Source organism: Phocoena phocoena, chromosome 17, assembly GCF_963924675.1.
Source record: "Phocoena phocoena chromosome 17, mPhoPho1.1, whole genome shotgun sequence".
NCBI lineage: Eukaryota > Metazoa > Chordata > Mammalia > Artiodactyla > Phocoenidae > Phocoena > Phocoena phocoena.
The window spans coordinates 52,609,362-52,619,270 of record NC_089235.1 but is presented as its reverse complement, the minus strand read 5'-3'; the positions used below and the strand labels follow the sequence as shown (position 1 = coordinate 52,619,270).

The 9,909-nt window shown below is 37.4% G+C and overlaps 1 non-coding gene across 1 annotated transcript; it reads left to right on the top strand.

Annotated features, from left to right (window-relative positions):
- Positions 1-8,792: 8,792 nt before the first annotated feature.
- On the top strand, positions 8,793-8,899 carry LOC136137369 (U6 spliceosomal RNA). The gene has a single exon (XR_010656709.1). It is a non-coding gene; the product is annotated as a U6 spliceosomal RNA (small nuclear RNA).
- The last annotated feature ends 1,010 nt before the right edge of the window (positions 8,900-9,909 follow it).

Genomic DNA, 9,909 nt, shown 5'->3' with positions numbered 1-9,909 from the left:
TCTTACACAGCACAAATAACTAACTAACTCAAGTATGGCTTTTACATGGCAAACATTAATGCTGCAAACAGCTCCCCACAGTCCATGGAGGGATCATGTATCTCTCCAAGCTTTTGCTATATGTGTAAGCCAACAAAATGACAATAAATCAAATGAAATAAAAAGGTGTATGATATCATAAAATTTTGAACTGTAGGAGGGAAATTCAGAGTAAAATTTAATTTGAGGATTTCATTTTAAATCACACAATAGCACTCTTGATTTCCCCAATATAGAGACAAACACAAATAATGTTTTATCAAAAATAAATGTATTAGAGATATGTAATAATGTAAATAATGTAGAAAATGATGTAACAGATATACTAGAATAATGGATGCTATCATTTCAAAAGAATTTTGTCTGGAGTCATCAGTGGAGCTAATGAAGGAGGATGGATGAGATGTTTAATTGTTGTCCAATAAAACCGTCTTGATTCTGGCTCACAGTAAAGTAGGTCTTAATATCTAAGGTCATCAAGTCAACTGGCTACATTATTGAGTGATTCCATTATACGCTGATTATTCTTCTGGGGTTTAGAGTGTACATAAAGTTTATATTAAGTATGCTTGACCTACTACGTAACTCTTACATACTATTCCCGTATTTGAAGAATGCATTTGTTTGAAGTAGGATGTAATTGGTATTTTCCAAATATAAAATCTCTCTTTTAGATATATCAGACTTCATAACTACAACATCCCTATAGTAAAATTAAGCTTGTTTCCAGGTTAATATTGAGCAGAGAGTCTTAAAAATGAATAGATTTCCTCATGAGCAAAATAATTCAACAAGAATTATTTTGTATAGTGGGCAACAGACTAAGCACATTGGGAATATTAAGTGATATATAATTGATAAAGTATACCCTACAAACATTCAACTGCTATACCTTATCTTTAAACCTTAAACTGTGATCCTATTTTTAATCTGAAGAATTCACATCTGCAATATATAATTTTATGTTTTGTTTGGAAAAGAAAATTTGAACAGTCCAAAAGAATTTTTAGTACTGAGAAGGGAAGAGTAAAGCTACTTGTGAACTGGAAAGCAATAGAAGAAAACACTTTCAAGGGAATACTGGAAAGAAATATGTTAGTATTTAACCGTGATCTCATCGCATAACTATATAGAGTATCTACCTCATCATATTTTGATTTGTTCTTCATGGTACGAACATAGGGAAAATTTTTAAAACACAAATGCAGAATTACAAAACTTGGTTCCCTGCTTTCATGTTTCATTGCTACCATCTCACATATGTGGTTTTTGTTGCAGTTAACAGTTTAAAATCTGTGTGCTCCCTCTTCCAAATGATTCACAAGTATGTGAGATAAGCTCTAGGCATCCAAGTCAAAGTCACACCACTTGCTGCCCTGTGAGAAACACACATCTAAATTCTTATCTGTCCTCACCTCTCACCCTCCACCTCTCTCCCTCCAGAGTTTTCACTAACAAGAAAGAACATTCTGTGGGAAATGTTTGTAGAAACTCTAAATGCTTTAAAATATACCAAACTAAACAGGATAGATAATTCATGTTAGTGTGGCTCTCTGTCTTTCCAGCATCAGCTGATAAATTATCTTTTTTCTGGTACTTTAAAACATTGTGAAATAAATCTGGATGAGAGTATTTGAGAGATAACCAAAGTAAGGAGGAATAGTAAGTAATTTCCTTTAGCATGTTATAGACACACAGTCCCTCCACAATAAGAAATGCTATTTTGGTAATACCTTTATCTTTACTATGGTTTACAACTCCAGGGTTTTCAAATGCAAATATTCTTTTGAATCTTTTGAATCTTTTGAATGCCAATTAAGTGCATGCTCAGTGGATAGATGTTATGAGAGAAATGAAAGATATAAAATCGAGTGGCTTATCTTTAAAATATAAAATATTTAAAATTCAGTTGACGATACTATATATTTTTTAATAAGATACACAGATTTATAAATACATATGTATAAGTTTTTTGACAGAGGACCACAGAAAGAGTGCTGGAATCCATGAAATTCATATAAGAAAGAAGCAATCACTTTTTTGTGGGCTGGTCCAGAAAGGTTTTACAGAGAGTTGGACCTTGAAGTATGGATAGAATTTCAATAGTTAGGAAAGAGTGGAATAGTGTGAACAAAGGTCTAAAAGTTAGAAAACCCTAAGCAGATTCTGGAAAAAGTGGAAATAATTCACAATGGTCACCCAAATTCTGGTGCTTTAACAAGACATGGTTTCATTAATTATTCTTCACCTTTCTTCCTGATTAGAGATTTTAGACACTGAGAAGATTATGGTGGTGTTCCCATTCATACTCACACATATATATTTAAAATAAGAGGAAGAGAGCCTTTAAAATGAGTCAAAGAAGTCAAAATTCTGATTTGTTTCATTTTGGAATAATAAAATCTATTGGGTGCGGTGTTGTTGGTTCCCCTACTTTGCTGATGAATTAAGTTTACAGGATTGTGTTTATCCTGCCACTGGGAAATCCAAGACTATGGCTGGCACAATTAACCTTAAGGAACGCAGTTATATCTCCCAAAGTTTTTAGTTTTTATAAAAGGAAAAGATTAGACTCAGAATTCTTCAACCTCAGCACTATAGATATTGGGGGTCAGGTGATTCTTTGTTGTAGGGGACTGCCCTGTGCTTTGTAGGGTAGTGGGCAGCATCCCTGGGGCCTCTACCTACTAGACGGCAGTAGCAGTTGTAACAACCAAAAATGTGTCCAGATATTGCCAAAAGTCCTCTGGGGACAAAATCACTCCTTAAGAACCAGGGGTTAGAGGAAGGCATTAAAACTAGTGAATTAACAGGAAAACCCACCAAATTTCCCCAGAAAATTCAGAAATACCTTTCCAAGCTCTATTTGCACTTATATATTAATTGACTATTTAGGAGTGAGAAGACACTTATTGTGTGTATTGTCTGTTACCATCAGTATTGGGCCAAGAGATGAGTAGGTAGATAACTAATTATATACAAGCCAAAGGATTAACACAAATCAGGAAACCATTAATGGCTATTCACAGCCAACACAGAAACACTGTTATCTGCACCTGTGAGAAACATTTGATACAAAACAATGAAGCCATCAGAAAACTATCAGTTTGGGGGATAAGTTGTTTTTTGAAATTTGTGGCTTCCTTGAACTTCAAAAGCCAATAAAGGCAGTAAAACTAGATCCCACTTGGAAAGGTATTTGTTTATTCTGCTTATCTGCAGCCAAAGCTAACAATCTTAATGGTTTTAAACACCTTAATATTTCACAGCATTGGGAAGGCCTAATTTGCAGATAGACATATCTATCTATACATGAGCACATGTCTTCATGAGAGCCTTGACATACAGTCAAAACTAACTTAAAAGCATTTAGACTTAATTATTTCTAAACAATGAGCCAAGGGCAAACAAAATGGTGAGCTGGTTATCTTTTTTTTTTCTCAGTTAAAATATAAAGTAGAATTTAAAAAAGAAGAAAAGAAAAGGAAAGGAAAGGAAAGGGAAGGGAAGGGAAGGAAAGGAAAGGAAAGAAAAGGAAAGGGGAAAAGAAAAGAAAAGAAAAAAGAAGAAAAGAAAACAAAAGTGAAGAAGAGGGTAAGCAAAACAAAATCTCATCACCATAATCTCCCTGCCACTATTCTGAGAACAATTCTGAAAGATATTTTTTATACTCCTAGACTTATAAGCAACCTGAATGTAGGTACCATGTTACTTTCATCTTTATATTCCCAGCTCATAAAACATGGCTTATATAGTAAGTACTTAATACAGGTTTGTGATGTGAATTAATAAGATGAAAGAAGGAAAAGAATATCAATTAAAAACTCTGAAATACATGAGTATAAAGTTGACTATGAAATAATTTTTAATATGAACTCCCTTGTTACTATTTTTATTCAGAGACTCAGCCTCTCATTCCAAAATTTTATCCTTTTACATGACCAAATCACACATTACTGAATTATAAAGTACTTATATAATTTCATGGGATTCCCAAAACAATCCTATGAAGTAAATACCATTATTCCTCTCATATAGAAAACACAATATTACAAGCTCAGAAAGGTTAAGTGATGCCCAAGGCAGTAAGTAATAGAGCAGGACTCAACACAAGCTTCAATTCTAAGCCACCGAGTATATAGTATCTCAAGTGATGTCAGTGGAGAATAACATTTAGCTTGCTGCGGTGTTTCAACTGCACATAGTTGTTAAAAAAAACATGCACTGGTGTCAGGATCCCAGCCCCACGAATTACTAGTTTCGGATCTTGAGCAACTTCAGCTCTCTGAATCTGTCTCTTCATCTGAAGAACTGAGTGATAATATCTACCCCATAGATTTGATATAAAGATTAAATGAGATAATGTGTTTAGCACACTTAGCACTTACCCCCTCAGCAGTAACCATTGCCATATTTCATCCCCAATCCAAAGGAATCTATGTCATAGTGGATACTGTTTATGTGGAGTTCTGAAGGTATCCAGACCATTTATGGCAACACCAGCACTTTCTGGTTTTCAGAACCTCTTGTCACTATGCCCTTTTATAAACTTTTACTCCGTAAAAGTTGAATTCTCTGATTACTCAAAATTTGAATAGATTACATGTTAAGATATATGTGAAGTCCTGGGTCTGGGTAAGTAGAATTCGATGGTGGAACGTAAAAGAAAGCTTTCTAGTTAAAGAATTCACTAGGAAGATTTTTGAAAGTTCAGTTCTACATTTGTAAAGTTTAGGAGGCAATATAGGTCTCTTGCATGAATAAAAATAAAGAGTGCTTCTCTGCTTATTTGGGGATTGACACTGTTGTAAATGCTATACATATATTAGCTCATTTCAACCTGACACCAACATACATGAGGTAGGATTTATCATCACCATCCTCATTATACACAGATGGGGGAACAAGTACTGAGAAGTTAAATAACTTGACCAAGTCAACCCAGCTAGTAAGTAACGAGATGATTTGAATCCAGAGTTGCTGCCAGAGTTCATGCTCATATGTACTGTACTGTACTGCCCCTCTCCAGAGTATCTTATCACTAATCAATCACACATTCACAAGGAGTCTACAGAATGGTGCAATCACCCCTGTACATTTCACATCAAGCCTTCTGTCAGTTCACAGAGACGTCTGTAGCACATGCTATTGATATCCTGCTCCACACTTTGACTCCCCAGTTCACTTACAGCTACAGTAAAATTCATGACAAATGGACAACTTCTTGCCTGGGTTTCTCTTGACCCTGCCTGTCTAAAGGCTTTTTCAGGGACTATGGAAGCAGGACCTACCAAAGACAGGCACAACCTACAAGTACAGGAGAATTAAAGACCCTAGGGGCAAACTTCAATTAATGCAAAACAGGAATTAATAAATGTCCAGTTTCCCCATCCCATTCACTTTCTCAAAGGGCCCCTAGTGGAACTGAGTCCAGTTGGCCCACAGCAGTAAACTGTTCATTAAAATATCTGGTATTGGCTCTCTCCACCTCCTTGTCTCACTTTCCACACACCCTCACTTATGTTTTCTGGGATCATCTTTTAAATAGGCTACCTGCACCCATGGCCTTTTCTCAAGTTCTGCTTTGGAACAACCCAAATCAAAGTAAATCAGCTGGGCATCCAGAAGTTGCTTGCTGTCTACAATCCCACGATCCCCGTGACCCCAGCTCCATCTACGTCAGCTTGCCAAGGACCAGGCTTCATGGGAGGAGCATAGTGGAATGATGAGGGGCTTCAGAAGGAGGCTTTGATTCTTTGGATTCTTCAAATTGAAACAAAAACAAACACTTCCTCTTGCTGATGTCGACCATTCTCATAATATTGCTTCAATAGGTTGTGATGATAACCAAATTTCCTTCTCTCTACCTTTAGTAAGGACTTCCTACTAAGAAGAAAGAGTAGGGGTAGAGAAGGGGTAAGAAGAGAAGAAAACACCACACCACCAGACAAGGATTACAAAAATCAAAAAAGTTATTAGTGTATCTAAAAAGATTGCTATGAATGTGCTGCGTGTGTCAAGAGGAAGCTGAATGATCCTACGAAGTGATATCCTTCTGAGATATGGGATTCAGTGGAAAGAGTGTGCACAAACCTTGAGACATACATACCTGAGTTTGAACTTCAACTTTATCAAAAAGAGTATGAAATTAGGGAAATTAACTTCCTGAAGCCCTATTTTTCATACATATACAATGGTGTGGAAATATTTGCCTCTCAAAATTGTTAAAGATTTAAATGAGATAAGGTATGTGGAACTTGCTGGCAAGTGTTTAATAAAATAGTTTTCCTTTCCCTGTCTACCCATGCCCCATCCCGATCTGCCACCCCACAGAGAAAATACCATGGAAAATTTTCTTAATGATCTTCAATCTTACACATGTAGCGATCTCTGCTGCTCTATTGTATTAACTTCCTGGAAATTCTTCTACATTTTTATGGTTAAAAAAACTAATTCAGCGAGCATTTCTTTTGTGGGCATTATGTGCCAGATTCTGCAGGCTAAGTAAGGAAAAGTAAAGAATCAGGGCAAGTCAGGAAAGATGAAAATAAACATCAGATATTGAAACTACAGAGCCAAAGATGTGGGAAGTAAATTTAAGACAAGTGAATAATAGCTTCTATTATGTGCCACTGAAATAGCAAGGAAAATAGATAAGCCTCCCTATCCCTATGACAAATGGACTAGTTTTCAACAAACTACTTTTATAAAAAGAAGCAGCAGCAGCAGCAGCAGCAGCAAAGGGCATAGACTACCTTTTTTTCTTTTTTAACATCTTTTTTTGGGGTATAATTGCTTTACAATGGTGTGTTAGTTTCTGCTTTATAACAAAGTGAATCAGCTATACATATGCATATATCTCCATATCTCCCCCCTCTTGCATCTCCCTCCCACCCTCCCTATCCCACCCCTCTAGGTGGTCACAGAGCACCGAGCTGATCTCCCTGTGCTATGCGGCTGCTTCCCACTAGCTATCTACCTTACATTTGGTAGTGTATATATGTCCATGTCACTCTCTCACTTCATCCCAGCTGACCCTTCCCCTCCCCGTGTCCTCAAGTCCATTCTCTACGTCTGTGTCTTTATTCCTGTCCTGCCCCTAGGTTCTTCAGAACCATGTTTTTTCTTTTTTTTTTAGATTTCATATATATGTTAGCATATGGTATTTGTTTTTCTCTTTCTGACTTACTTCACTCTGTATGACAGACTCTAGGTCCATCCACCTCACTACAAATAACTAAATTTTGTTTCTTTAGATGGCTAATATTCCATTGTATATATGTGCCACATCTTATTTATCCATTCATCTGTCGATGGACACTTAGGTTGCTTCAGTGATAGACTACCTTTTATCTCTGATTCCAGCATAGACTCTTCTACCTTTCACATTTCTCCCATGGAGTTATGTGGCCCCTAATTAAGAGGATCAACAAAAGCAAGTTTTGTATATAAGTGTACTTCAAAATGTTTTGAATAACTTTGCAAAATAATCTAACTTTAAATCAGAGGAGCATGCATGTATGTGAATAACTCCTCTTCCAGAACCTGAAACCTCCTTTAACTCTTAGAGCTTAAGCCTTCTCAGGGCAGGACCCACATTTAAGATCCGACTAGAAAGCTGGAGAGGATGCCCACCCACAGTTACATCCATTCCATAGAGACAGAGAAAAAGCACAGGGAGCTGTGGCCTGGGGTCACCCAAGATCCAGCTTGCACTAAAATTTATTACATATATTGCGGTGGCCCATTCACTTCTTTGGTGACTGGAAACTGTGGATGATGGACAGGTCTCAGCCCTCATGCTGAGTCACAGGATCAATGCAACATCCGTACATGCGTGTGGGATTCAGAGAAGTCCAGAACCTTCAGCAGGCCAATACTCCCATATCTCCAAACTTCAATAACTACTTATTTTGTAAATTACTCTGCTTATTTTTGGAAGATTTTTAAAATTATTACTCAGAGTTCCTAATTTCTCTTCCTAGTTTCTGTTCCTGGGAAGCAGTATTTCATAGAGGTAACAATATTTCTTAACTAGAAATATAACTTCTTGACTTGAATACTTACTCTGCCACTTAATAGCCATATAAGCTCTCTGTGCCTCAATTTCCTCACCAACAGAATTAGGATTGATAATAACACTTATATGATAAAGTTGTTCTTGGGATTAAATAAAGGTTTAAAACTGTGCTGTAGGGCTTCCCTGGTGGTGCAGCAGTTGAGAGTCCGCCTGCCGATGCAGGGGACACGGGTTCGTGCCCCGGTCCGGGAAGATCCCACATGGCGCGGAGCAGCTGGGCCCGTGAGCCATGGCCGCTGAACCTGTGTGTCCGAAGCCTGTGCTCCGCAATGGGAGAGGCCGCAACAGTGAGAGGCCCGTGTACCGCAAAAAAGAAAAAACAAAACAAACAAACAAAAAACTGTGCTGTAAGCTATTATGTCTGGTACAAATATATAATAATTTTCTTTCTTAGAAATGAATACTTACAGAAAGGAGACAATGATTTACCAGGTTCTTTGATATGGCCCTGGGCTGCCCATAGCATTATCAACCTTATAAATACTGGACAATGGTGCAAACAATGATGATCCATTATCATGGCTTATATTTTGCTGCCTGGGTGAAATTGTTTGGGTGGTTACTAAAACTTCTCTATTATGTCTGTTTTGTCACATTAATCCATCTAAAAATCAAACCAGTGCATAAGGTCACTAAACCATTCTTTTCTATTTCAACAAAAAACAGTAAATGTGTGCTCGCTTCGGCAGCACATATACTAAAATTGGAACGATACAGAGAAGATTAGCATGGCCCCTGCGCAAGTATGACACACAAATTTGTGAAGCGTTCCATATTTTTAACTGACAAAGGATTAATATCCAAAATTTATAAGCAGCTCATGCAGCTCAATAACAAAAAAACAAACAACCCAATCCCAAAATGGGCAGAAGACCTAAATAGACATTTCTCCAAAGAAGATATACAGACTGCCAACAAACACATGAAAGAATGCTCAACATCATTAATCATTAGAGAAATGCAAATCAAAACTACAATGAGATATCATCTCACACCAGTCAGAAGGGCCATCATCAAACAATCTAGAAAAATAAATGCTGGAGAGGGGGTGGAGAAAAGGGAACATTCTTGCACTGCTGGTGGGAATGTGAATTGGTACAGCCACTATGGAGAACAGTATGGAGGTTCCTTAAAAAACTACAAATAGAACTACCATATGACCCAGCAATCCCACTACTGGGCATATACCCTGAGAAAACCATAGTTCAAAAAGAGTCATGTACCAAAATGTTCATTGCAGCTCTATTTACAATAGCCAGGAGATGGAAACAACCTAAGTGTCCATCATCGGATGAATGGATAAAGCAGATGTGGCACATATATACAATGGAATATTACTCAGCCATAAAAAGAAACGAAATTGAGCTATTTGTAATGAGGTGGATGGACCTAGAGTCTGTCATACAGAGTGAAGTAAGTCAGAAAGAGAAAGACAAATACCGTATGCTAATATATATATATGGAATTTAAGAAAAGAAATGTCATGAAGAACCTAGGGGTAAGACAGGAATAAAGACACAGACCTACTAGAGAATGGACTTGAAGATATGGGGGGTGGGAAGGGGAAGCTGGGACGAAGTGAGAGAGTGGCATGGACATATATACACTACCAAACGTAAAATAGATAGCTAGTGGGAAGCAGCTGCATAGCACAGGGAGATCAGGTCAGTGCTTTGTGACCACCTAGAGGAATGGAATAGGGAGGGTGGGAGGGAGGGAGACGCAAGAGGGAAGAGATATGGGAACATATGTATAACTGATTCACTTTGTTATAAAGCAGACACTAACAC